This window comes from Lonchura striata, chromosome 2 (genome assembly GCF_050655825.1).
Source record: "Lonchura striata isolate lonStrDom1 chromosome 2, ASM5065582v1, whole genome shotgun sequence".
NCBI classification, from domain to species: Eukaryota; Metazoa; Chordata; class Aves; order Passeriformes; family Estrildidae; genus Lonchura; species Lonchura striata.
The window spans coordinates 91,494,625-91,522,388 of record NC_140704.1 but is presented as its reverse complement, the minus strand read 5'-3'; positions in this window follow the sequence as shown (position 1 = coordinate 91,522,388).

Here is a 27,764-nt window from a genome sequence, read left to right as displayed (position 1 = left end):
ATGCTGGCCTCCCACAATGTAGCTGCACAGCCTGTGAAAGAGATGAAGTATTGACTGAAAATTCCCTACCCCAAAGGAAAAGGAAACTGATGCCTCCTGCTAACAGGGAGAATAGAGAGGAGGCAGTAAAAGATTGGAGTAACAGGAGGCAGCTGGAAGACCCAGTTCTGAGGTCCCTAGTCTTCACTGATGATTGATTCTGGAGCTGCACTGCTGTGGGAGTGCTATGTGTGTGGTTAACTTGCTGATAGGCACTGCAGTTACTTCTGTATATCCAGATGTAGTTCTGAGCATGCCTGCTCCTCCTTCTCTTGCTGCACAGCAAAAAGGGGGACATGGGAAGAGAGTCCATTGGACCACTGGACATATTTTATATTTGTGCATAAGTGGTTTCGTGTGTTACATGGTAAGGTTAGTTAACTGACATTTCTTGCAGGTTTAACTATTTGGAATAATTTTTCATTTACTAAGTTATTGTAAGTCCACACTCAATTGTGTTACATTCATAGAGGTGCCGGAGAGCAGCAGGGAGCAAAATATTTGGAAAGACTAGTTGGTTCAGTTATATGACTAAAGGTGTGGAAACTATATTGGAAAGGAAATGTCAAAAGCGTCCCATTTCTGAGACAAAGTAGCACCTGGATTATGTGATACTGTGGAAAAAAAAAAGTTTTTACAGATGAAGCAGGAGATGGGTTGTGTTGTGAAAACAAAAAGGGTCATCAGTATGAGCCAGAGTGGCATGTGCACTGCTTTCATATACTCACGGCTTATGTCAAAGGTGTAGGCAAAAAGTCATGATAAATATTGCACTCTTATTGTTGGGTAGCAATAAAAAAATGCCATTAGCTCCAAGAAAGAGGTTAATAAGTTTTCAAGAACTGCAGCAGGCACAGCAGAATAATAATGGAATAATGGAAAAATAATGAATATGGCTGGGATGGAAGAAGTATTGTTAATGCTTCTACCAGAAAAGTGACATTAACAGCTGCAGAGGGAAACTGTTAAATGCATCTTGCATATCAGAAGAAACTCAATTTCCTTTTTTTGTTATGTAGTGGTCCAGGTGTATTTGGTAAAGTTTATGCTTTCATTTAGTTACAAGGACTTGGAGCTGATGTCTCATTTGGGTGAAGTCACATTTAATCAATGACTTTTCTCTCTCTGCCCCCAACAGAGAGACTGCTTTTAAAGATCATGGAATTGCTAAGATAGGAAAAAACCTCTAAGATCATTGAGTCCAGCCATTAAAGATCTTGGATTCTTACCTCTGGTTTCAGACTTTACTGGATGTTAGTGGCCTTGGGAGGTTACTTTACCTTTCCTTTCTTGGTTTCCTTCTGTGGAGACTCTGACAGTACCAAAGATATGTTGAAGATTTAGAATATGTGTGCATCTTTGGTCTCTGTTTTCCTGTAAAGAAAGTAGGAGTATAATGACAGGATGGTTCAGGATGGTTCTGGCTGATTGTTAATCTTTACAGTGATCTTTCAAGAGCCTGGCTATACTTGCCTAACTTGCTACTTGCCTAACAGTGTCGAGGGGCTGATAGTTCCCTGGCTAGATGATAGATCCAGCCCTAAGAACAGTTGTGGCTTTGTAGGGAGGGGTTTTTATGAAGCCGTGACATCGTTCTGATAGAAGAGGGAGTATGTGTAGCCAGGAGACATAGTTTTAACAGAATAGTAGTGTAACTGCACTGAGGGATGGGATTTAGATATCAGATTGCGAATGTAGAACACATGTTCAATCAAAAACTCCAGAAAGTGAGAGGGGAAGGGGAAAAGGTGAGTGGAATATTGAATCTTTCTGAAGATATGCACAGAGAACTAGAGCTGAAATGGAACACAGGCTGTGCTTTCAGCTGCAGATCCATCACAGTGTTGGCACTTTTATCTTTATGGAACAACCATTGTCTCATAACAAGATGAAAATTGTACAGTCCTCATCTTTGCAACACTGGAAGGGTTATGACTATTAAAGTCATATAGTCTAAGAAAAGTAACATAGCTTTAGTCAGACTGAAGATATATTTCATACTATAGAATGTAGAACTCCAGATCACTTGCATTTTCTTTGAGCCTAGCTCCGGGAGATGGGCAGATTGTTCAGAGGTGCTCTGTATTTATTTATCAAGAAATGGTTCTGTGAAAATGAGAAAATTTAGGAAGGAATGTTGATGAAAGATGCTGGCATCCCAGCAGACAAACAAGGGGTCTTTTTAAATAATTTTTTTTTTAATTTTTAGAGCACGTGAGTTATTCTGTGTCCCCTGATGATTTCTGGTATGTTAGAAACCCACTGTATAAAGGTCATGAAGGTGGATTTCCAGTAAACAGTCCTTTTTTTCTTTTTTATTTCTTTTTCATTTTTTACGTACTTTCACTGAGCACTCAGAAAGAAACTTCTGTTTTCTGTTTTGCTGAGAACTATATGTGCCCTTGATACATGTATCACTAAATGTGTATCACTAAACCTGGAATGCTGTATTCATCAAGTCAGCCTTGTAAGGGAAGCAACAGCAGTGCCAGTCTGATGTTTGCTATTGTATATGTTGAAATGGAGTAATGCTGAGAAAAATGTACCTGGAGTTCTCCCCTCTCTCTGGGAATCTGATCCTTTCAGTAAATGAACTGTATGAGAATGAACTGGGAAAGGCACAATGGGTCTCCCACAGAGGGAGAAGAAAAGATTTTTTAGGATCCTTCATTGCAACGGAACAGAAGACAGGAAACAGGAATTTGCAGTTTAATTGTATTTTTCAGTACAACTTTTAAGCTGTGTATATTTTAAACAATAGATCAGCATACTATTCAAATCCCAGTCTAAACTAGAACTTGTAGAGGATTTGAGGCAAAATCCATAGCTGTGGAAACAAAGAGTGAGGGAGGAGCTTTTACCCATTCTGTGTCTCTGAACTATGAATTACTGCTGTCCTGATATATGAGAGAGTCATCACACATACAGACCTATTTAGAGTTAATATAACAATCTATTGCATTGTACTGTAATAATGCAGCATGTACTGGTGTGGTTGCCAAGCAGATAAAGTTAGAAGTGATTAGTTCCACCCTCTGAAAAGTCACATGAAAATGAGCACATAAAGTCTCTGCTCAGCAGAAACAAGATGAGGCACAAATTGACTTGTCAAATTCAGAGAAGTAACCATGCTAACACAAAGCAGAGAGTGATGGCAGGTCCACTATTTTATCACACTTTCATCTTCCTGACTCTTCAGGAGTCAGTGAATGACAGGTACAGATGATTGTGGGTTGGGGGATTGCAGCAGAAAGGAGAAGGGGAAAATGTCAAAAAGTTCTACCTCTTCCTCTTATTTTCTTTAGCTTCATAAATAATCTATTTTATACATTTTAAAAATTGCCTGGTCGTTTATCTCCATGGTGTATTTAGGGTACCTTACGCTGTTTGCAAGTGGCCCTGGTGCTGTTATCTAGGCTATCACACAATGCTTGTAAATGGTATTATCTACCAACATGTTTGATGCTAAGCTGTGCACACTCTGATGTGTCAGCCTAGTTCTTTACATGGCTTTAATGCCCAACAGACAGAAGTGCCACCTTCTGTGCTAAAAGGAGAGAGCTGAATGTATTAACTGGCAGACAACTTATTTAAGTCACCTAGATAATTATTTAAATTAATAATTTCTCCAAGTTTTTAATTATTTTTTAAAATGCATTTACAACCTCAACATGGAATTAGAGAACAACCACCTAAGAACTCTTGCAATACTATACAAAAAAAAAAAAAATTGTCATTAAGTATGATAAGCACCTGACTTCTTAGTTGTTAATGCCACTTGATAACATTGAAGACTTAAACTCTTAGAGAACTTTCTGGAATTGTTCGGCCTTTCTCTGAAAACAGTGTGTTTATGCTGTAGGAAGTAAGACAAATAGTTATCCTCCCATGTGCATTCCAGCTTATTTTGGCATCATCTCAGCTGATTACAGGTGATTAAGGCAGATATCTAGTAGAAGAGGAATGAGAACTGAAGAAAAAGGACAAGAAAAAGGAAATTGAACTTTCATTGCTACTGGGGCCTGTGGAAAGTTCAGGTCTTCATCTCTTTCAAGTTGTATTCTGCTTTTCACTTGCAAGGAAACTTGCCATGGTTCTGAGTGTTTTCCCAGCTGTTGTCTCACTGTATGCACTGCCCTAAAGATGGTGTGTGTGGATGTGGATGGTGCTGGAAATGTACTGTGCTTTCCTCCCATCCACTGCAGCATACAGTTTACTTGCTTGATTTGCTTGTGTGATTAAGGTAAGAACTCCAAATGTGAGCAGCCTAGAACTATTACATGTCTGAAAGTTGCTCTTCCCTCTCTTCTCTTCTAGGCTTGTGACATATGGCCTTTCCCTTGCTAGAATTCTGCAATTCTTCATGGCCTTAGCTCTAAGAAGCCATTTGTTTGACATTGTTGGATGCTATTATGAAAATTAAGGCCCTGGTGAAACAGTTTAGTCACAGTCTGGTTTAGCCCACAAAGAATTTTAAAACAGTTAAGGCTAAAGTAGAAGGGTTTTTATGGTTCCTTGCCATATTTTATCTTCAATATGTACCTCTTAAATTGCCTGTACCTTTAGTCAGTCCCACTGGACCACCATTTTTTCTCTTCTGGAGCTTTATTTCCAATACCTTGGATTTGATCTGGTCTCTCATTCTGCCACAAATTGACCAGCTGACAGCACTATGTAAGAAAATAGCTCTCTGGTTTAGCTTGCATTCATGTGGGTGTCTTGTCCTTGTGGTCCAGTTTAAACCTGAGATTTTCCAATACCTTATTCTCTCAAAGCACAGTGAAATTTCTTTTTCATGTAATTTCTTGGGGGAGATTATGGAGTGTGGATAAGTGAGAGTGAGAAATAAGGACAGGAATGGAAGAGAGACTTTTTTTTCCTCTAGTTTCCTATGTAGATTTTAAAGCAGCAAGGCTAGTTCAGGGTAGTTGGCAAATTTTTGAATATTTTGGGTGGAAATAAAGAGAAGGAAGAGGTTGAGATTTCCCTCTCTTGGTTTTCTCTAACTCCACCTATGGTTTTGGTTGCAAAAAGGTATAGGTATGTGACTGTTCAAACAAATAATATTTGGGCATACTACCTGCCTCTGGAGAGGCTTGGAATAGGAAAGTAGGTAGAGCCCCCCTTCCCATTTGTATAGTGGCCAAGATGGGTCCTGCTTGACCTCTAAAGTGCTTGAGACTGAAAGAGGTAGTGGTACATGTGTCAGGCACTCTGTACTTTATTTATTGTAGCAATTGTTGATATAGCTCAATATCAAGTTTCTTGCTTACTGGCATGTAAATTATGAAATCCTGTTTCTGGTCCAATCTCACTTCTGTCCTCTGTGAGGGTTGCCCACAGCTGTTGGGCAGGTGAACCTCTTGTGCTGACCAGAAATTTTTTTTTCCCCTGATCCCTAGAATGGAGGATCTGTTCAGAAAATCTGGTATTGAGGCTTTCCTCTGAATTTATTACTTGAGTGAACTCCTGCTCCACAATCATTCAACAGCATGAACTGGAAAACAGACCTGGATATCTCAGTTCACCTGGTCAGCAATACAAAGGAAGTTCAGAGATCTAACGGTCAGGAAAAGATAAGAGGCTAGCCAAAGACAGCAGAGAATGCTGGATATATTAACTCTTCCTAGACACAGTGACTCCTGAAGCTGTGATCTGTTATCTATTTTACAACAGAAGGTTGATAAGAAGTTGATGTACTAAAGTACTTTTATTACTGTACATGGAAAGAGGAAATTAGCTGCAATGTCTAACAGGCTTCAGAGAGAAATAAATAAAAAGGCAGAGAGTATGCTGGAAATTTTGTGGGCTTTTCACTGGAAACATTGAAAAATATGTCTTTAATTGTTAAATGTTCTTTTGGATTTGTCATGGTTTAACCCCCACCAGGCACCAAGCCCTATGCAGCCACTTGCTCACTCCCCCAGCAGCAGGATGGTGGAAAGAATTGAAATGATAAAAGCTAAAAAACTCATGGATTGAGATAATGACTTTTAATAAGGAATGAAAAAGCTGCACAAGGAAGCAAAGCAAAACAAGGAATTAATTCACTGTTTCCCATGGGCAAGCGGGTGTTCAGCCACTTCCAGGAGAGCAGGAACCCATCATGCATAACAGCTTGCGGGAAGACAAGCGCCATCACTCCAAATGTCCCCTCCTTCCTCCTTCTTTCCTCACCTTATATACTGAGCATAATGTCAGATGGTCTGGAATATTTCCTTGGTCAGTTAGGGTCACTGGCTGTGTCTCCTGGCTGTGTCCTGGTTGTGTCTTCTCCCATGCATCCCCAGCCCTCTCATCAGTGTCGCAGCACAAAAAGCAGCAAAGGCCTTGGCTCTGTGTGAGCCCTGCTCAGCAACAACAGAAACATCTCTGTATCAACCTTGTGTCCAGCACTAATCCAAAACACAGCCCCATACCAGCCACTTTGAAGAAAATTAACTCTATCCCAGCCAAAACCAGCAGAGAATCACAGGAGCTTTTGACTAAAGTAATTTCTTTGACAGGTTCAGTGCTGTTTTCTCTAAATCTCAGAGGTAACATAGGACTGATACAGCTGTGATGGCAGCATTGAGACTCAGAATTATCCTGAGTTCACACAGATGGATTTTTCTTTGGAAAAAAAACCCACCACCTTCTGTATTTACAAAGGAAATTACTATTCTGGTGATCTTTCAGAGAACTGTTTCTGGTTCTGAGAGTTTTTTGTATTTGCCTCTTCACATTCTTCGGTGACAATTTGATCTTTATTTTCATTTAAGACTATTACAGGATGGACATTTGGTTTATGAAAGCTTTGCTTTCCCTGAAGGAATATGTGACTGGACTCTTTTATGTGAGTAGTGAAGTGCAAACAACCATGTTCAGGAGAGGCCTTGCAAACCATTCTGGGAAATGTAGCTGCATCTCAAGACTCCTCTGAGGGAGCAGAAGTGGTGAGAGTACTGTATTTACAGGCACAATTTGTTGTTGTGCAATGAGAAGTGTCTTTACTTGATAAATACTCCAGTGAGGACAGCTGGTACTGTTTGGTTTAATTTCCAGACTGGTCTGCCTTGTGGTGGTGCAGTGGCCAGAGAATTGAGGAGTATAAGCCTAGCATTCCTGAATAACTTTTTAGGAAGCTGACAAATATTATGTACAGCAAGGTAACAGACTATTACAATGTAGTTTTAAGAGAAAGAGCTATATGGGTGGCAGTTTAGAAAATGTGAATGATAATTTTAGAGAGCATATGGCCTGTGACTGAGGCAACTTTATATTAGGGATAATTTAAAATTATTTTTTATATATCTTGTTTCTTTGATACTTTACTTGTATTTTTTTCAGTTGTCCCCACCTGTGGATATTCAAAACTTTTCTTCAGTTTTAAACTAAAAGCTTAAACTAACAGTCTCAAACTGAAGAACTTGAAATCTAAATTTACGAAGACTTTTCCGCTAATACTCTTCAAATAAATGTATTTGTTTAAAAATAGAAATCCATTTTCTGCAACATTTTCCCCATCACCTGAAAATCACAAATTTGTGCATTCAATGTTCATATAATAATACATTATTCTCTTGCTTTTTAAATTTTTTTTTATTTGCATTGTTTTACTCATTGTATTGTACTATGTTGTATGTTAAAATTTTAATTAACATTCTCTTTCCTCTAAAGTGAGAAGCTTTTCTCCTGCTTGAACCTGGTGGGGAGAAGAAATGATCCATAATTAACCCATGACTAGATTTATGCTTTTCTGCTCAGAATAATTGCACAGAACTTGCTCTTTACTTGGCAATCTTCTACTCATCTTGTGACAGGGTATATCCTTCCAGATGAAACTACTTATTATGTAGAAGGGTTAGGAAGAGAAATGTATGGTCTTACCATGCAGTAGGTTCCTGGCAAGCATACTTTTTTATCATAAGGGTTTATTTTGCCAATCTAGTAAAGTGTCAGAAGTTTGATGGTAAAGCAGTTTTTTACACAGTGACCCCAGAAGTATTGTATCAGGTGTATTGCATTACTTAACAGGATGAGAGTGTCTTTCAGACCACACTTTGCTCCTTCGTTATATCCTCAGGTGAAGAGAACTGTGCCTGCATGGCTGCTTGTTCCCTGGTTAGACTAGTGGAAATAACCAGGTAGGGCCAGCTGGACATCCTCACTGATGGGCCTGTGCCTAAGGACTCCTCCTGTGCTGGGTCGGGCTGTGTAATTCCACAGCAGACCCCTCCATGCATCTGCAGCTGCCTGCTGTTCCATCTGCCATTGGTGCAGCCTTTTGTTTCTGGTTACTTAGGCAACAAGTGCTGCACTCCAGCAGGAAAGTGTTCTGTCCACCACTCACAGTAGGCACTCCATGCATGCTACTGCACTCCGAAATACCCATGTGCTGAAATCCCTTCCTTTTCCCCAGGTGCTTGCTGAGATGATGTTGTGTGGGCAGCTCTGCATGTCTCTACATTTTGCTTGCCCCAGAGCCCAACAACCCTCTCACCTTGAAGACTGCAGCTTTCTGTGGCTCTCTTGCAAAGTGAATACCCTTCATCATGCCCCTTTAGTCGTGGCCATCCTCTGCTCATACTACAGGATGAGATCTAGGTACCCATCACTCCCTTGCATGCCCATATCTGTTTTTGAAGCAAAAGAGAGCAGGAGGGAGTAGCCACAGCACACACAGCCTCTGTCCTTACTGGCAGATTGTCAAAGCAAACCTTCAAGGTGCATCCCAAAGCTTAGCCACTTTCAGAGTGAACATGTCCCTCTCTTGGACTTCCTTTGTGCACTGTGAGAGAATGCCACCCTTGCCAGCTGCTTTTCCTGGGACCTGCATGGGAATGATGTTGCAGGAGACATGAAGCATAATATACAAAAGGAAGCTTAGGGAAAATGTGGGGTCACTATGAATCAGATGGATGTCCTGGTGGCAGAAGACAGAGAGAAGGAGGAATTGCTGAATGCCTTCTTTGCCTCATTTTCCACTGCTGAGATCAGTCCTCAGGGAAAACCCTACCTAGGCCAAGCTATCCATACATCTGGCTCACTGCTGAAGAATTATTTATTCTGAGCAGGCACCTTGTCCTGTTGCTGCCTGTTGGGCTGAGTTCAGTTTGTCACATTGTAGATCACATTGGTTACAGTCAGTGAGAGACAGTTTTAAAGTTACTGTACTACAGGGATGCCATCTGAGGGCCCAAATGAGAGGTTTGAGTGCCATAACCTGAGATAACTGTTGTACTTATTGCCTTCAGCTGCCTTTACTACGCTGGAGAAGTTCCCGCTTGCATAGGATGGCTTCTGTAGTTGTATATAATCCCTGGTCCTCTGTAGTTCAGGGTTCTTTGAAAATGAACTGAAACCCAAGAAAAGTTATCTAAATATGCCCAGCTGTAAATTGCCGCTTAGTGACAACACAAATAACTTGGGATGCTCCTTAATGGAAATAGAAAACTAAGAGAGAGGAGAAATAGGAAGAGGACAAGGTCTCTTGCAGCTAAGCAGTTGTGATTCCAACTCTGAACTTCCCTCTTGCTCATTTCAATCTGATTTGTGAGTGTGGGAATATATTTTCCCTCACTACTTGTTTTTCAAGGTAGTTGCAGCCCCTAGGAGGGGATTCTGGCAATTCTGAGCTTAGCTGTAGTAGTACCTATATAAACTACCTTCCCTGGAATCTGTGGCAGTCAGTTCTCCCTGATGGTGGAGGGGATATCCAGTGGTATACCACTCCTTAAATGTTTTAAGGCAATGAGGCCTATTTCAGATGTGAATTACAGGCATAACTTGCTGTATCCCCAGAAAGTCTTTGACAGCTGTGTGCAGACACTGGAAACTTGCTACAGCACAGTCAGCTCTCAGTGGACACTGATTTCTGGGACCTGTCTCGCCCTAATCCCACAGAGGTCTTTTTCTCTGGCAGATTTCCTGCAGACAAGGGAGCTGCTGCTTTGTCCTAGCTAAATAAAAGTCATTGCCAGCTCCATTGTATCAACCTAAGCAAGTTCATGGTAATGAGTGAGAATTTGCTTACAAAGCAAGCATTTCTGTCTTAGTATTACTGACAGCTGGTTTTACTGAGGCTAAGGCTGTAAGTTCTTATTACCATTGTTAAATTGTTACTTCAAAATGAAATTGGTCCCATTGCACAGATAAATAATATACTTGAGCAGAGGCACATTGAGGAAAAATGTTGGTCATCTTGCCAATTCATCCTGTTACAGTCTGTCACTTTATTTTCACTGGCTAAAGGAGATGTGTGGTGGTGGATAATTTGTTACTTAGTTTTCAGTTTTGCAAATTCCCTATGTAACTGATGTCAGTGTCAATCCTTATTATGGGCTCACTAAAAAAAACCCATAAGTTTCCTGGCATACTTAGCTTTTAAGAATATTTTACTTGCTTTTGCATGTCTATAGTGAATAAATTCCATAACTTATGAGTAACTAGTTCCTTTATTCACCTACAATAAACTGTGTGCTTAAATAAAGATAAGTGTAAAAAAATTTTTGCAAGTGCACTTTTGAAACTAATAGCAAATCCTGTCATCAGTGTGAACAGAGAATGTCTTGGCAGAAGTTCCTTGCTAGGAGGCATTTTTGAGTTGTATGTCCTCATATAAACTGAGTATATCATTAGATTTGTGTGGTTTTGGCACCAGGGCAGGGATCCTTCGTATCTTCAGCCAGGCTTAATGTGCATTCTCTGCAATTGCTTTCAATCTTGGCCTCATCACTTTTTTAGCTGCTTTCCCATAGTGTACTGGAGTGATAATTTTTAGCTCAGTACACTGACAGTTATTGATGTGAAGTTCTTAGAGCCCATAAGCCTACTTATTGGAAGTCACTTTCCTCTTCCTCAGCGTCTCTCACTGGCCACCTTCCCTCTCAATTTGAGCTATTAATTTTATCTTTGTTTTTGAAAAAATCTAAACAGACAAATGACAAACAGAAGCAAACAAAGGAGTACCCAGAAAATATTTGGTGAATGTTTGGGGTTTTGTTGCTTTGTTCACATAGAAGTGATTTCCAATACAGCTGCATCTGTTTCTGCTTGAATTGTTCTTTTGCAAACTTGGCAGTGCATGAGAGGGGAAAAAAACACATATCAGCTATTTTTCACTTGTGCAGTAGGATTAATTTCTATTTGCCTAGTCATAATACCTGCTATTTGTGGGAACTCATGGGCCTTAAATTAGGTGTGATGGCTTCTTCTTGTTCCAAAGCTGTAATAGATTTTAATGTTAAACTTTGCAAAGAATGAAACAAAGACATCAAGAACAAATAAGAGTGATTTCAAGTTCATAATACCTTCCATATGACTGCCAAATTGCTCGAAGATTAACTGTCAGCTCAGCCTTCCTTTTCATTTTGAGAGCTACATATAATGGAAGTGGTTGTAAATTACTGTTGCTAGTGTAACTGTATGAAGAATTTTCATCTGGGGCCATGTTTGATCCGAAGTTCCTGGAAAAAACAGAGTGCACTGCAGGGTGGAAGAGTACAGTCTTACTGCTACAGAAAAAAAGTTTACAATTTTTCTTTCATTATGTTGTTTATGCTGTTTCTAACAAGAATCATCTTGATCTGTAAAAGGATCCCCAGACTGAGAAGTGGCCACACATGCCAGAAAGACATTAGAACACTTCTGGGATCTTTTTTTTTTTTTTTTTTTTTTTTTTTTTTTTTTTAGTTTATCTCTTCTGTGCAGACAAAATGCAAGTATTTTTTTTGGTTTGTTGGTGCTGCTGTTTGGTTCGGGTTTTTCCGTTTTTGGTGGTGGTGATGTTTTTAAACAGAAGTAGGTTGTTCTGCTTTTGGTAGGCATATATGCTTCTTTGGACACACATTTTTGGGCTGGAATTTGAAGGTTTAGGGAAGATGTAGTGATGGTATTCTTGGTAGCTTTTCTTTTCTAGAGAAGATTTCCATGAAACAGCAAACCAAAGCTGGACAAGCTGGTGGACTGAGATTGTGTTTTGCCTGCTTGATTTTATTGTTTGTTTGCCCTTTTTAGTTCATTCAGTTTTTATTACTCACTACAGTGTGTCCCCTGGGCTCTGCATGGTTTTGGGAACTCTTACACTGTATTTCCCAGTGGCAATCAGTGTTTTATGGAAGTTAGGATTTATCTCAGTGCTTTGGACACTGTCTCTTTCTCCTGCAAAAATGGAGGCAGTGCTGGCACACCTAAATCCCATAGGTTTACTACTGGTCCAATTTTGGGATGGCAGAATTATGCTCTTTTTCTTAACTGTCTTTAAACACCACATTTTCTGATTCTTGGGATGAAAGTGTTGGGATGGGACCTAGTCTGCAGATTCACATAGATGCTTAAACATCTATGGTGGTATAAAACTGTCAGCTGAGGAACCAAGTCCTCATAACCCCTAAACTTGCAATGAATCCCACCACACCTCTGATGATAGATGGCTAAAAGTTTTTGAAAGGTTAAAAAAAAGGTTAAAAAAAATACTTGACCCTACCAATGGGAGAATAAACAGTTAGTGAGTGGCAGGAGTTGTTTCAGAAGGGAACTCCAGGTTAGGGTGACCAGGGAGCCTCAATAGAGCCTAGCAGAGATGATTCGAGGGTATGAGCAAAATGGCATTTGCAACTCAAAAACTAGCACTGGGATCTGCTCACAGTGTATGTGAGTTGTGGCCTACCATACAAGTGTTAGATAACACTTTTGGAGTGAATATTGCAGTTCTGGTAGATTTTTACATGGATCGTAATTTCTGCCTTCTGGCCAGAGTGCAGGTACAATAGGAGGAAGTCTGTATGTCTGGAAACTTGTTTCCCATTCCAGTTTCAAAAAGCAACTAAATAAGAGGGGAGAGAAATGTCCAATGGATAAAAATGTCGAGGCCATTTATTAACATTGACTTAAGCAGCAACTTCTGCACAAGAAACTGAAATTAAGTCTTATTCTATCATTCTTGGTTTTCTTCTTTTCTTAGAGAAAAAAAAAAAAAAAAAAAAACAAAAAAAAACAACTCTACTCCTCTACTGTTTCTGTATCATTTCACCAAGTTATTTCAAAGTCTTAGATGGAGTTAGGAGATTGGGACTAGTTCACAATAGATTCTATTGCCTTCTGAAATAAGTGTAAAATCACTTAACATTTCCCAGAAACTTTGTTGGCATGATAAGCCCTAGGATACTGACAACCTGAAAGGTATGTAGGGAGGTAATGCCCACCATATTCTTCAGATTTTGGGTTTGGGAGGCTTCTGTCAGATGCTTAGCCTTCCTGCCTTATTCTTCAGAATAGGAGACCCACCTCAGAGCATTGTATTTGGTCATCTACCTGTTTAAGGTCATTCAGAAAATCAGCCTTGAAACTCTTTGCAACCTTTTGAGTGAGTTTCTTTCTGTTGTATTTTGCATCTTTCCTACTTTGCTTCTTTTATTCTTAATATACCAACTCTTTTTGATTTCCTGTTAAACTCCTATCCAACTATTCATCCTATGCAGTCCCAGTCAGAACTCTGATTGTCTATATTATGTTCTCCTGGGTTATTCTCCATGTTCCTGCTATTTGTGGGAAATCCTTTTAGGACTTTCATCAGATTGGCTGCTTAGTCTCCTGCATATTTCCTTCACTTGATTGTAATTTATCTTTTTCTTCACTCTAACCTAGGATTCCAGTGTGTTATCAAGATTACATTATCCCTTTGTCTTCTCTGTAGGCTTTTGTTCCTGGCCTTCAATATATATTCAAGTTAATTCTTGTGCTAACGACAGAGGAAATTGATGCAACAAATCAAAAAAATACATTCTTGAGGAGTTAACATTTTACTGGGAAAGGAATGGGGTGAGAGTTACACAAATACATTTCTGGCATAAATTTCTTAAAAAAGAAGGGAATTTGCCTGGGGAAGTGGTATACATATTAATGTATAATCAGTCAATGGATGCAATAAGGATTTTTTGGTTTTAATTTAACTTGCCTGAAAAGTGACCAGCAGATTTCAGCTGGCTAAGACAGATTGCTTTGATAAATCTTTGGGAATTTTGGGGGCTTTTTGTTTCAGTTGTATTCTCTGGCAAGCACCCAAAAGAGATGTTCCCTCTAACACACAGCTTGTCTTTTGTATGTGGATATGAGTCTCCTCTCTGAATCTGCAAAGCCTCTAAAATCTCCATTAAAATGCATTGTAAACCTCCTCTCTTTGGAAGTACCATGGATCTATGAAAGGAAGACTATAAAAGCAAAGCCAGGATAAATAAACCTTATTCCAAATGAGTGTGGATTGGCAAGCTTAAGAATCATTAATTTCGCCTTAGTGAAAAAAGAGGAAGATGGAAATCCATGGGAGAGAATTAGGTTGGTTCAAGCAATACACCAGTGCTGTAACCCTACTCTAGACCTGTGTGCAATATACCCACAGGGAAATAAGGCTTTACAGCATGAAGATTTTATCAGCTTGCATTTCTGTGACAGCCAGAGTGCTTGTAAGTGGATGAAGCTAGAAAGAATTACTTGTGGTGTTCCAAACAAGTGTCACTAAGATCTTTGTGCCCTATTTGTCTGGCCTCTATGCCACATGTAACAAATGTATACCAATGAAAGAGGTATCTGTATTTTGGTTTGAAAACTTCTGCTAGTAAAGAGAGGCTCCAGGGCCTCCTGGCTCCTGTCACAAGCTCCTGTGGTGAGAACAAAAATAAAAGCTAGGCTTGACCCTTTTCACCCCAACCATAAAAAGAAAGTGAAGTCCTGCTGTCTTAATGCCCTTCTCATACTGTCATTGTTTCTTGGTTCTGATGCAGGAAAGTGAGATGAGGAGGAGCCTCTCAGAACTCCAGGTATCTTTATTTACTTGGTTAGTTTATTTAGCATTCAACTGAAATATCTATTCAGTGGACCGGAGCAGTGCTAGATGAGGATATGAATTGTTCAGTTTGGAAAGAACTGAGAACCTTTGGGTAAATAAGTGCTACTGAAAAAAAGTCCCAAGGAGATGCCTATTGGTAGGCAATGTGTAAAGGCTGTGTAAAGATTTGCACTCCATAGCTTTTCACAAAGGACACTGTGCTCCTCCACACCTGCAGCAACAGCTGAGGGCTGGGCAGGACAAGTTGTGTTTCTGCAAGGCAGAAAAACATCTTGGAGTTTCCTTCTTTTCATGTGACTATTGTCATTTTTTGGTTATGTCTAGCTCATGGACAAACAGGTTTATAAATTTCAAATGTGCTTCTGTAACAACAAAGAGACCTTGAATTAGAGATTCTTGGGACTCTCCTTAGTCAAAACCATGTTTTGCTTATAGCAGAGAAAACTGAAATTTTCTGTTTCCCATTACACTGTGATTCCACTTTCACCCTTGAATTAAGCTGAAATTCTGGACTGGGTCGTTGCAAGTCCAGGAAACATTGTTTTCTGGTCATCGCTTCTGGCTAGTGGAGCAGTTTATTTGCTTGTTTAATCACATTGGGAGTGGATTTACTGGGCAGATTTGTATTTACTCCTAAGCTTTTGATTAATGCATCTTCTAATGTGTTCCTGGAGGACAACAATTTATATTCAGCTGCATGAGGGACACAGATTTTCTGCTTTAGCCTCCTCTGTCTCAGGTTCACTTTTCTGTGATGTGTCTGGCACAGTTAGATTCTCATTGTTTGTGAGACTCAGTTTTTCACTGATCTTTATTTACCAGCCTCTAAAAACCAAATTCAGTCTACAGATCACTCTGGGATCTCATCTTGCATACAATTCAACAAATGACCCTAAGCAATACCTGTGTATGTTTAAAATAGGGGTTAAAGGAAGAGCAAAATTAGAAATGTGCTTGAGACTCTGGGGAAGCAGCAGAATCCTAGTGTCTCTTTCCGAATCATGTTTCTTTGTTTGATGCTCATTGACTTTAATGAAATATTACTTCTTATCTCTCAGTCTGCAGTCTCTCACCTATCTTAGAAATACAGGGGATATAGTAATTCTATTCTCATGTGATTTTAAATACATTATCTAAAAATTTTAAGAGAACGTTTTTTTTTCTTAATCCAATGCAACTGAGAAATTCCCCAAGCATTTCACTTTGCATATTTTTCTTAAAATTTTAATTTATTTTAACATACCAGCTCTAAGGACCAGGAAAAAAAAAAAAGTTTTTTCTCAATCTGACAACTCTTAATTCTATTTGGTTTCTTAAAATATATTCTTTAAAAACCTAATAATTTGCTTTTCCATCATGGTGTAATCAAGTACTTGAAGTCTGACATTAATGAAAAATAATGGTTTCTTTCCTGAATTTGTGTTCAATATTTAATATTGCATTATTTATACTGCTACTAGTAGTAGTAGTAGTAGTAGTAATAATAATAATATTATTATTATTATTATTATTATTATTATTATTATTATTATTATTTTAGAGAGTTTAGTCTGGTTTTAGCAGTTATGAATTACACCAGTTGTATTTTATCACTTGTGAAAAAAGTGAGCTGTATTGATTTCCCACACACAATTATGAAGCACATAATTTGTCACATCTCTGATGACTGCTGGAAAGGGATGTGTGCATCACCTGAAGGGAACAGAGCACTTGCCAGGAGCCACATGGCCACCTGGGAACAGCCCCAGGCAAGCTGCTTCCATTCTGCTAAACTCAGCCTGGAGGCACCAAAGGTGTTTTCCAGCTCTGTTGGGTGATGTCTCTGGGTGGCCGTTTGCACCATGATCTCACAGTGGTGGGGTTTGTATCATGCTTAAGAAATAGCCCTTGAACTCAGATACCTACTGCAGGCCATCAAGATGAAAACTAGCTGTGTAATGTAAACCACCAAGATTGCCTTTTGTAGCTGCTGATACCGGTGCAGGCTGATCTGCACCTTAATCTTACCAGGGTGATCAGAGAAGCTGCCTGGGGACATCCAAGCTGCAGGAGTATGGGGAATATTTGCAAGTGTGGACATGGGCTTTCACAGCAGGTCATTAGTCACAGAATCACAGAGTAATCTGTGGGAAGGGACCCATCAGGATCACCGAGTCTAATTCCTGGCCCTGCACAGCACCATCCCCAAGAATCACACCATGTGCCTGAGAGCATTGTCCAAATGCTTCTGGAACTCTGTCAGGCCTGGTGCTGTGACCACTTCCCCTTGGAGCCTGTTCCAATGCCTGTTCACTCTCTGTGGGAAGAACCTTTGCTGATAATCATTCGAAACCTCCCCTGTCACAGCTTCAGGCCATTCCCTCGGGTTCTGCCGCTGCCCACCCAGAGAAGACACCAGTGCCTGGCCCTTTGCTTCCCCTCCCGAAGCAGCTGCAGACTGCAGTGGGGTCTCCCTCCTCTCTCCTCCAGGCTGGGCAGACCAAGTGACCTCAGCTGCTCCTCACACAGCTTCCCCTCCAGACCCTTCACCACCTTTGGACACTCTCTAACATTTTAATGTCTTTTTTTATATTGTGGCACCCAAAACTGTCCCTAGCACTGGAGGTGAGGCTGCCCCAGAGCAGAGCAGAGTGGGACAATCCCCTCCCTTGCCTGGCTGGCGGTGCTGTGCTGACACACTCCGGGACAGGGTTGATGGGCTAACCAGAAGCATGAATTGTGTTTGGCCCACTTTGACAGCAGCTGTGCTGCCAAAAGCTACTGTTCCTGGCCAGCACTGAGGAGCACCAAGGCAGCAATTCACAAAGACAACTCTCAAATATGTGCACAGGGGAAGCTGATGAACTGAAGGCTCAGTCTGATGACCCTTCCTGCAGTCTTTTATCAGGTCAGCAATTTTTAGATGTGTATTTTGTTTGAGGCCTACACCATTTGGCAGTCTTTATTTCTGCTTAATTAGCTTCATGATTTAAAACTATTTGTAGCCCTCTAATGAACTGGGGAAAACCCAGCAGTTGTTAGCAGCTGGCTGGGATTTTAACAGCAGCCATGTGCGCTTAGCAGAACAGCAATAAAATAGTGAGAAGAAAAGTCTGGCAATACTGGCAGGGGTCAGGACTTGTGAGGGCTATCCTCAGCTCTGTTAATGATCACCATGGGCATAGAACAGAATTTCAACTAAACAGCCTTGTTAAGTGACAGTGACAACAAAGGCTTTGACAGAAGGCCCTGCACCCTGTGAGAGGATTTGAACTAAGATGCTGGATGTGGACGGGAGCAGCTGAGGGTGTGTTCCCATCGTATTTTCAACAACTCCCTAGCCCTGACAAAATTGTTGAGGGAAAATCTGTCAAAAGCCTTTAGGCATTAAGTTGCCTGGCAATATTTTACAGCCCCATAGTGTTTCTCTGAGAGGTGGACATGACTGCTACTGGGCAGCAGTAAATTTGCTTGCTCTGGTTGGGGCTGTGCCTTGCAGCTCAGCCCTCTGAACATGTTTTGCTCATCACCACTTCAATGCTTTCCCAGACAAAGCAACTGAGCTTGTATCGTGGTTTCCCTGTGATATGGAGAAGATGTCTGCCAATCTTTAGGAGTATGTGGCAATACAGGTGACCGTCTTCCACAGCTTCAGTCTGTTGCCTTGGCTAGTCCTCCTTCATATAGTGCTTCTCAGTTATTTCTATGATGCAGATTTTCACAGAATTATTTTGTCCCTTTCTGAAACCCCAGGCACAAGTCTACTCCATCTCTCATGAAGATTTTTGGCACTAGTCTCTCAAAAGATTATATTATATCCTTATAATTAAGACAGGTATATTGAAATGTAGTCTACAACACTTAATGCTCCATTTTAACCAATCTGCAATTTAGCAGAACTAAATACAGACCACAGAATCAGCATGCCTACTTTTTGTAGCCAATTCTCCTGTTTAGATTATATATTCCTAAGTTTAAAGGTAATGGAAAACATTTACAATATTACTGAACTTGTGCTCCAGTGTTGACTACTTCAGGAAAAAAAACACCATGTATGAAAGAAACTATATGTAGTCTAGTAAAACAGTGAAAATGCTATTCAGATGCATAAAAGACTTGGCTAGCTGAGGTCTCAGTAGGAAGGCTGATGGCAGGGACTAAGAGTATTCCCTTAGATCATTTGAGCTCTTTACGAAGCCCACCCCATCTCTGCTCTGGAGAAAGATTTATTTTTTTTTCCATATTCCCATATCACAAACATTAATTCTTTTGTGAGAGTCAGATTATACCTTGGATGTATGATAAAAGGTAAAGTGTTGCCTTACTGTCTGTCAGCGCACCTTTGAGGCCAATATGAAGTACATCTGACTCTAGGTTTAGGTTTTTCAATCTATAAATGATCTTCATGTGTCCTTTTAACCCATATTTGTAGGCTATTTTGATGCCTTTGAACAAAATTGTCTCTGGAGACCTGTGCACACTTCCTTTTTCTATCTCAGGTGCTAATTATATTATGCAGAACCTCCTCCCAGGATGCTTTATTTTTGAGGGTAGATGGATTACTTATGTTTTGTTTTAATCAGGTCAATATGCACATAATACAGGGACATTTACTTTACTGTAGTTTTTTTCAAATGTTCTGAAAAATCTCTCTGTAGCCACTATATAATACTATATAATGGTGTGGTTTTGTTATGAAAATGGTGCTTAAAGGAAACAGAAATAGCAAAGAATAACTGCATCACTGTGGGAATTTAAATGTGTCTCTTCTGGGTAGGCTTTCATAGTTCAAGCCAGGGTTTCTTACGTCTCTTTCCTTGAATAGTTTTCTGGGATTTGACATCAGCAGAGCTCCTTGCTAAGAAAAGTATCATAAGAAATCAAAGCCATGTGTAGGGTTTTTAACATGGGCTACTTCAAGAAAAGATTTGTGAAAATTGAGAACTTATCAGTCCCTTTGATTTCCTGACAATGTGATTGGGTATGCACCTCTCACCCAGAGGAACGGCAGGTCTCTCAGGTACGGGAGATGTAGTGTACTCTGCAAAACTGAGACTGCTTCTTCTGAGCACCTTCTCTTTCCAACCATAGTTCGGTGTTCCTGGAGGATGACTGCCCCAATGATCTCCAGGTGTGACAGTGGCTGCTGCTGTTTGGGTGTGTGAATAACAGAGAACTTTTAATGTCAAAACTTATACAGTGGTAATCTGTTTTGTCCTCACTGCAACCAGAAATACCCTTCCCTGGCCTTGTCTGTCTTCCAGTCATCAGGGGTCTGTGAGTCTTGAGGAAAGGAAAGCTGATCTGAAACTGATAGCATCTGTCAGTTGCCCACTTTGTATTGTAAATAACTCTGCTAAAAGGATTGACAAATTTTTCATGCATTTGAGGATTTTTCTCCTCCTCTGCTGCCACAGTTTGTATCCTTCCCCATTTATTTATCTGGCTGGTTTGGAAACAGATTTCTTTAATAAGTGGGAAACTTCACCATCAGAGAATCTCTGTTTTACTTCTCCACCTTTAATTGACTGTGGTTTTGTTTTTCCTTTTCCTGCCTTCTCCCATGCTTAGTATAAAACTTTCTGACAGTTCTTGACATAGATATCTACATTTTGAAAGTAAATTGAACTTCAAGAATTGTCTTCTGGCTTTCAGTGAGGACACTCTAATCAACCTTTACTGCAGTTTTAACCACTGTCCCTTCAAGTCAATTGTGCTGTCGTTATCTTTTCATCCATGATGTGTACTTGAGGTTTTTGCAATGCGTTCATCCTCTGAAGAATTGTGGCAACTTTTGACCAAGCTGCTTCTGGGAGAGACAGCAGAAATGGAGAGGAAGTCTTATGGAAGCAGCTTTTCACAACCATTTCTGTTGAAGTGGGAAAAACCACCTCCAGCAAAAACTTTGCTTTCTGTCATTTAAGCATCTTCCCCAGCTCCTTTTAGAGCTCTTCCTTTGGGAAATAGTTCTTTGGCCTGTCTTTGTTCAAAGGTGTACCACAATTCTTCCCCCCCCCCTTTTTTTCTAATTTTCCTTCTAGTGAGAGCTCTTGCATAAAAGGGAAATCTCTGACAGTATACAAAGTGCAAGGCTCCTCAGCTTTCTGTAATCGAGTCTTTGAAGAAACCAAAAGAGTTTTTAAAGTCCACCTACAAATTGTCAAAAATTACTTTACCTTCAAGCAATATTTTGTGTGTTTGTATCATTCCTTACAAATCCAACATGTCTGTTTTAAATTCCTATTTACCCACTCTGAGAGTATTTCAGCTCTGTTGGAGCTTTGAACCTCTCTGGGTTTTTTAATTCACTTTAGTCTAACTAATTTGTGGCAGTCTGTAATCTCGCAAAGTCTAAAAGAGACCAGTTTTGTTTCTGCACAGTAGAGCAGCTCACTCCAACTGAAAGTTATATCATCCATCAAGAATACCCTCATAAATGTTACTTTTTGCTCTTTTATTTTTAGTTGCCTGACAGTGAAATCACAGTAACAACTATTCTTTCCTGAAAATTACAGGCAGAGATGGGATTCTAAAACATAGTTAATATCTGTCCTGAAAGCATCTTTTCTCTATTGTTGACCCTTCATTTATTGTTGATGCACATTCATAGCTGTTAAGTCTGGGGGACCATTATGATTCTGGAATGTGACTTAATAATTCCTATATTAGCCTCAGTAATTTATGGTGTGATGCAGAAATATTACTGTGGGTCAGATTAAGTCTTTTTGTAACCAATAGGTAAACTGATATCCTTTTGTGATACTCGAAATTGCAATGAATGGTGGGTTTTCCTCATTGAACAAAACTGTTGAAATTGTAACAGCTTTAATTGAAAGCTCTAGCATATATCTTTGCTTGCAAAAATGTTTATGTGTGTATAGTCTGAACAATGAGGTGCTGGAGAGAAGTGCCCTGGAAACGGACTTGGGGGTCCTGGTCTATGTCAAGATGAACATGAATCAGCAGTGCCCTGGCAGCCAGGGGCCAAGCGTGTCCTGGGGGCATCAGGCACAGCATCAGCAGCCAGGAAAGAGAGGGAATTGTCCTGCTCTGCTGTGCACTGGGGAGGCTTCACCTTGAGTGCTGGGAGCAGTTTTGGGTACCACAATATAAAAAAAGACATTAAAATATTAGAGATTATTGGCTGTCCAAAAGAACAGCCAGCAGGATGGTGAAAACTCTGGAAGGGAAACCATGTGAGGACCAGCTGAGGTCTGTTCAGCCTGGAGAGCTCTCATCACAGTCAAAAATTCCTTGTGAGAGGAAGCAAAGGGCCAGGCACTGATGTCTTCTCTGTGGTAGGACCTGAGGGAATGGCCTGAAGTTGTGTCAGGGGAGGTTTAGACAGGATATGAGAAAAAGGTTCTTCACCCAGAGGGTGGTTAGGACTAGAATGGACTCCCCAGGGAAGTGGTCACATCACCAGCCTGACAGAGTTTAGGAGTGTTGGGACACTGCCCTCAGGCACGTGGTGTGACTCTTGGAGTGTCCTGTGCAGCGCCAGGAACTGGACTCACTGATCCTGATGGGCTCCTTCCAGCTCAGCAGATTCTGTGATTTGATGATTATACTTTTTGTATCACCATGAAAAAAGCAATTATAACTGCAGACCAGTGGACAGAAGAGAAGCAAGAAGTCAAGCAAAACAAGCATTAAGTAAAAATCCTGAGGGATGAAAGGGAACTTACAAAGACAGGGGGTTTAGTTCATTGTCAGCTAGATGGAAGTTGAGCAGAGTGAGCAAATAAGCTATCTCCTACTGTGTTCAGAGAAATAGATTTTCTAGTACAATAACAAGACCATGTAAGAGATGTGCATCCTCTATATCAACTTCTTTTTTAGAATAAAATGACATTTTGACCCTGTATTTCTGATAACTTCTTGGGTGAGAAGAAAGTAACAATATTTATGCCTAAACAATCTGGTCCTGATTTTAAATGTATTTACTGCTGCAACATCTGACATCTTGTGATAAACTGTTCAAATCATTATATATCCTCACTGTTTAAAAATATGTACTGTAGTTGAAGAATTTCAAAGAAAATTAAGAATGGCCTGAGGGAAGAACTGATGAGAAATCTGTAGTTATCTGCATTTAGAAACAAATGAATCTTTGGAAGTCTTGTTTGGCTACTGTTTGCCTTTTATGCTTGTATCTTTTTTGCTTTTTTTTTTTTTTTCAGGTTGTAACTTTTTTTCTTGGAAAATATAATCTCTTTATTTGACAGGCTGCCACTCACACACCTTCCTGGAAAAGTCAACCACTGACACTTTCTTCTTCATTCTTATTTGCAGCCAAAAATGTTTGGATAAAGCTTTTGACAGTAGTAAAGAAATTCTGAAGATGGTAGACACTCTCTGTGAAAGCAGTTATTTCTGTAAGCCTGTTTATTTCTGTCTGAGTTTTGCTGAATAGTATCAGAATTCATTTTCATCACTGCCAAAATCTGAATTCTGGAGGTGTCACTAAGCAAATCTCTGATTGGAGTTTTATTTCCATGCTATTTGATTTCTGAAGTAATTCCAAACACATTAAGATGGGAAAAGAACAAGTTGAAAGATACAAACAGAGTAAGGAGAGCAAAACTGACAGAGAAAGGAAAAATAGGAAAGAATGCTTCTGTAAAATAGTAGAAAAAGATAGTAGTGCATCTATTTATCTGCAGAAGATAGATGGGCTTTGGTTAGTGGTTGGTAAAAGACTACTCCCATCTCTTTTTTTTTTTTTTAATAATCTATTTCTTTTTTTTTTTTTTTTGTATTTTTAAATTATTTTAATCCCCTTTATGTCTTATTTGTGTACTTTTCAGTCCCCATGCCTCCTTTTTTAGGCAGGTAATTTTAGACACAACTCTTTACTGCTCTCTTGCCAGACTCTTAGCCTTTTGACAAGTTTTTCAAAGTTGAATATATATTTATAGTGACTAAGACAATGCTGCTGTTTGGGGTGCTTATGTTGACTTTTTTTATAGCTTGTAAATTACAGGTATAATTAATGACTGTACTTTCCAGACTCACATTTGTGGTTATAAACTAGTTTTAGTTGATTTGGGCTAGTAATTTATCTATTCACATTCCATTCTCTGCAAAATTGAAGTTAGAAATAGCTGCCCCAGATTTTCATCTTGGCTAGTGGAGTCTCTCATTTTCAATGAGAAGCTGAAATGTTCCATCAGAATTTTGTTACATCTTTATGACAGGACAGGCTGTTCTAGTTTAACCTCAGACAGCAACTATGTCCCATGCAGCCACTAGCTCACTCTCCTCACAGTGGGATGGTGGAGAGAATTGGAAGAGTCAAAGTGAGAAAAAACTTATGTGAATGATATAGGTAAAGCAAAGCAAGGAATTCCTTCAGCATTACCCATAGGAAGGCAGATGTTCGGCCATCCACAGGAAAGCAGGTCTCCCTGATTTCAGAAGACAATTGCTGTTCCTCTGAATGTCCCCTTGTTCTTCCCTTCTTCCTGCAGCTCTGTAGGCTGAGCATGATGCCATAGAGGCATGGAACATGCCTTGGGTCAGTTGGGATCAGCTCTCCTGGCTGTGTCCCCTCCTAACCTGTTCTGCACCCCCAGCCTCTTTTGTGGTGGGATGGGGTGAGGAGCTGAAGAGCCCTCGACTCGGCACCAACCAAAACAGCAGTGTGTCATGAATGTTACTGCCATCCTAAGTCCAAATCACAGCACTATACTGGCTACTGGGAATTAAATTTACTCTGTCCCAGCTGAAACCTGGGTATGTTCTAATGCCTTTATGTAGAGTGGAAGTGGTTCACACATTTCCTAGGCCACACATCAGTACCAGGGGTTTATTTCATTCATTGTTTCCCCTTCTCAGTTCACCATCCATTTCTCACTTATTTTGTCTCTTCTTTGGGCTTTCTGCCATCCCCCAGTCTGTTGCAGAATCTCTGTGTTATCGTGTCATCATGGTCAGTAATCTTTTCTTCTCAGCATCTGGAAGGTAGGGGTTTTTTTGCTGAGTATCTAAACAAAGCTGTCTCCTCTTTCTGCTGTCCCATCAGTGACATCTGAAGTGACATACTTCATTGGTTTATATTAAGCCTGATCCTCTAGAGTAATTTTAGTTAAGAATTTGGTCAAGGCACTGAAGTTTGTGTGATCATTTTATTAAAAAAATAAATAAATAAATGAAAATAAATTAGGAGAGCTCAAACTCCTTCCAAGGGTGTTACAATAGGAGATTACTTACCCCTTTCTAGTGAGATCCTGGTTGCAGTACTGTGCTTAACCTTTTCCCAGAAGTATGACAAAGTTCAAGGTAAATCAGAGGAGGTCCAGAATGCAACAATAGGAATGGCAAGAGATTTAGAAGTGACCTATAAGGAAAACATGGGGAACATTCCTTTTATTTTTTTACTCCTTTCCTGTCCAAAAAAGAGATTATCTACACTTATGGCCTCCAAGTATAGCAAGGTCTGTCATAAAGAGGTCAGCAGTTACTTGTTCTGCAGGTTTGTGATCACAGGGGAAATAAACCCAGTGAGTTTGCAACAAAGATTAGCTCCTATATTAGAAAAACTGTATTTATAAGGTTAGCAAAGTAGTGAAACAGACTGACTAGGACTATTGTGAACTTGCCTCAGAAAGAATTGTTTCAAGACAGTGCTGTCACAGATGCTCTAGGAAGTGTTTTGCCTGCTTTGTGTCAGGGGACCTTTTCCATCTCTGCATTTCTGCGGGGGGAGAGTGGTTATGCTGAAGGCAGCACACGATTGGTTACCATCAGCCAGTTCTTTGATCTTCAGGCAGTTCCTCTCCTGGCCGAAGCATTAACAAGCTGCTGATCTCTCCTGCCTGGATTATCCCCTTACATTCTGTGCTCTTCAAGGGGTGCTGGGTTACTGCTAAGCAGACAAAAAGTTCTGCTAGAGCAAAGAGCAGACTCGATTTTTTTCCTCCTTCACTAGTTAGCAGTTATCATCATTACCACAAGACTGGGTGTCAACATGTAGCTCAGCCAATGAGGAACACTGAAATATGTTCTGTCCCAAATTCCAGTGGAAGAAATGCTACCTTGGTCCCAGCCATTAGGATAGAAGGACAATGCTGGCCTTCAGGCCATCTGATACCATGTTCCTGTGCCTCTGCCAAAGACATCCTGGTACCATGACTTTAACAAACCTTGTAAAGTCCTGGCATCATTGATTCACTGATCTTTCTCTATGAATAAACATCCCTGGTTCTCCCCAGGATTAATCTCTTTCTTTCTATTATTTTTTTCCTGTCTCTGGCTGAAGGATAGAAGGATGGTATTGGAGAAAGGGCTGAATCAAGTATCCTTCTGTGGTTGTTGTTGTTTGTTGTGTTTTGTTTTGGTTGTGCTTTTTTTGTAATAAGCAGTGAGTGCTCAGGAATTCATACCCCACTGCTGTGGTAAATATTAGCTCTCCAGTTATTGAACATTGTCCCTCTACTCTGTAACACTGCTTTGCTTAGGAATGGCACTGTTTGGATCCTGTTCCTCCTTGCTTTGCTACTATTAAAACTGGGCTTCTGATGAAAGTAAGATTTTGTTCTCTGCGGGTGCTAATGTTTTACTTCTTTCTTTTTCTCAGGAGGGGATGAATGTGCATATTTTCCTAGCATTCATTACAAATTCTGTGCCTTTGCTTTTTTATGCTCCTCTGCTACTTATTTGGGCACGACTGCTTTCCTTCAATGGACTACACCCTCCAGAATGGGAAAGTGTAGGAGATGATCCATTACCTTACCTAGGGAACATTTCAGATTAAGAGCCAGCCTGCTGGCGCCCTACTCAGTGTCTGCATTACTGTGCATGTGATGGATCATACATTCCTGGCTGGGTTACAGATGGACTGATCCATTTGCCTTGTCTGCAGGCATGAGAAAGAGCTTCCTGCCATCGACTCTCTCAAAAAATCCTCCATTCACATCATTCTGGGAAGCATTTTTCATTGGGAGAAACAGTCAAAACACATGCCCTGCTTGAAGCACCCGCTGCCTGTAGAGCATGACTTCCATGACTGATGGCATGAGGACAGTCGCAGCTCTGTTCTCCATGTCAAAAATACAGGCACCAGAGGAAGACAAAGTGAGAAAGTAAGGTCAACAGCTAGGACAAGTGATTTAGGAGAGTAGAAGTGGGACGTGTTGTAAATGTCTGTGGGAAGGGGGAAGTGGCAGAGATACTTGAAAGAGGAAGAGAACTAAGAGAAGAACATAGGTGAAAGCCAGTGAGATAAGGAGTAAAAAAACCCAAGGGACTGGCTGTCACCTAGCAGCTGGATACATGGTATGCTTGCAGCTAAATTTAGATAATAACTTATTATTTAAATCCTGTGTTGCTGTTTTCCCTATCCTTATATTTTCTTGGTGCAAACTCAAATTTTAGAACTCTTCTTCAGGAAAAAGAGTAAAATAGAAAACAAATAATTAAGACATGTTATTAGAAGGAAAAAACTGTCAGCATTTCAAAGCTTCTTTCACAGGTGAAGATTTTTAGAAGGAAGTATATTTTTCATCTGTCACTTAGATGCCTTGTTCACCTTATGCTACTTCCTTGAAAGTGGACCTCCAGCCAACCATTCATCACCTGCTTTCCTAGCATTCTTTCCAGCATTTCTAAGCCTTGGCACTTTTCCATTTCTGTACTCTCATTTTAAAAATTACTTCTGTTGTTACATATCCAGAATAGTAATATTTCTGATACCAAACAGCAATATATTTTCAGGAATGGCTGTTTAACTGCTTAAAAAGCAACAGTTCATGTTTCACTATTGCTTTAAAAAATATTTTGTTAGCAGGTCTTCCTGGTTATTATTTTTGGACCACTCTAGAACACCGTATTTTGGGTGTTTGTCTTTTTCTTTGATGATTCAGTGAGTAGTTATAGAGTCTGCAAAACCCACATTAAAACCTTTAGCTAATGAAATGGG